This window comes from Erythranthe guttata, chromosome 5 (genome assembly GCF_056151865.1).
Source record: "Erythranthe guttata isolate IM_541 chromosome 5, IM_541, whole genome shotgun sequence".
Taxonomy (NCBI): domain Eukaryota; kingdom Viridiplantae; phylum Streptophyta; class Magnoliopsida; order Lamiales; family Phrymaceae; genus Erythranthe; species Erythranthe guttata.
Genome location: NC_142537.1, coordinates 8,354,701 through 8,356,706, shown reverse-complemented (window position 1 = coordinate 8,356,706; position 2,006 = coordinate 8,354,701).

Genomic DNA, 2,006 nt, shown 5'->3' with positions numbered 1-2,006 from the left:
CTTGAAAAATGTCGCTCGACGGGAAGTATCTCGCTTTCATCACCCTTGAGATAAGAAGATCTGGTTCGGTAATGAAGCGCCACATTTGTTTGGCGAGAAGCGCCAAATTGAATAGCCTCAAATCCCTAAAACCCATTCCCCCGATTGCTTTTGGTTTGCAAAGTCTCTGCCAAGATACCCAGTTCATCCCCTTGGATCCAGCCCTTCCCCACCAAAATTACCTAATCAACGACTCCAAGTTTCGAATTAATCCTTCTGGTAATGCAAAGCAACTCATAATATAAGAGGGAATTGCTTGTAAAACCGACTTGATCATGATTTTTTTTCCCGCCTTCGAAAGATGTCGAACGCCCCAACCCTTGATTCGGCCCCATATTCTATCCCGAAGAAATTGGAAGATCTCCTTACGAGATTTCCCTAGTGATGCCGGCATCCCCAAGTATGTGTCATGTCTCTCCACTTCCTTGAAGCCTAAAATCTCCCTGATGTGACCTTTGGTAGTTTCGCAAGTATGAGGGCTGTAGCACATAGTCGTTTTGGCCAAGTTGATTTCTTGTCCTGAGGTGCGAGCGTATAAGTCTAAAATATTTTTCAGTACGAGAGCATCTCCTGGATCGGCGCGACAGAACATAAGGGTATCATCGGCGAAGCAAAGATTGGTGATCACAGGCGCTTGTGGTGCAATACGGACTCCATGAAGTTGGCCACGAGAAACCGCCGTTTGAAGCATTGAGATCATAACTTCTGCACACAAAATAAACAAAAATGGAGATAGGGGATCTCCTTGCCGAAGACCCCGGGATGGAGAAAGAGTTCCAAACTGCGAACCATTAAAGAGAAAAGAGTAAGAGACCGAAGAGACACACAACATGATAAGATCGATAAAATGAAGGGGGAAACCAAATCGAGCAAGCACTCTCCTCAGAAAAACCCATTCCATGCGATCGTAAGCCTTGCTAATGTCTAACTTAATTGCCATATAAGACTCTCTACGCCCAGATTTAGTTTTAATAAAATGATTAATCTCGTAAGCAACTAAAACATAATCTGTAATGAGGCGGTGGGGAACAAATGCTGATTGAGTAGGGGAAACGATGTCATTAAGAATAACCCTAAGACGATTGGTGATAATTTTCGATCCAATCTTGTAAATAACATTACATAGACTAATTGGCCGATAATCCGTGATTTTCTCGGGGGAGGTGACTTTAGGAATTAACACAATGAGAGTATAATTCAAAGCTCTAGGGAGTTTTTTATTATTGAGAAAATCTAGAACACAAGACACCACACTAGCTCCAATGACATGCCAAAAACGAGTAAAGAACAATACCGGGAGACCATCAGGCCCCGGTGATTTCAATGGAGCCATTTTATGAATGGTGTGGGTTACCTCAGATTCCGAGAAAGGAATGGATAGTAACTGAGCTGCTGTTGGAGTAATCATCGGTTGCAGCTGGTCGAGCACCCCATCAATCTCACTCTCATCTGGCTCCGTAGACTGAAAAATGTGAGCGAAATAGTTGGAAATAATCCCCTCAATGGCCTGATCCCCATCTTGCCAAATCCCCGAGTCATCTTTCAACCGCACTACACGATTAATTTTTTTCCTAGCAGAGGCTCGTGAGTGAAAAAACTGGTGTTTCTATCTCCTTCTTGAATCCATTGCACTCGACTTCGTTGCCGCCAATACTCATTCTGGTCTCCATATACCTTTTCGAGTTCTTTTTTAAGAGAAAGGATCATCTCTTTTGTCTCCAAAGTTTGGACCCCCCTTTTTAACTCCTGAATCTTTTTATCTAACTCGTTAATCTGTTTTTGCGGGGCACAAACATTTAATTTGCTCCAATGAAGCACGGCAACACGGCACTCGGCCGTTTTCATGAGTAAATCCTCCACCGGATCGGCTAAGTGGGAAGAGTCCCACACGTTCTTAATAACTTCTTCACACTCATCTCGGCGGAGCCACATAGATTCGAAACGGAAAGGTTTACGATGTCCTCGTC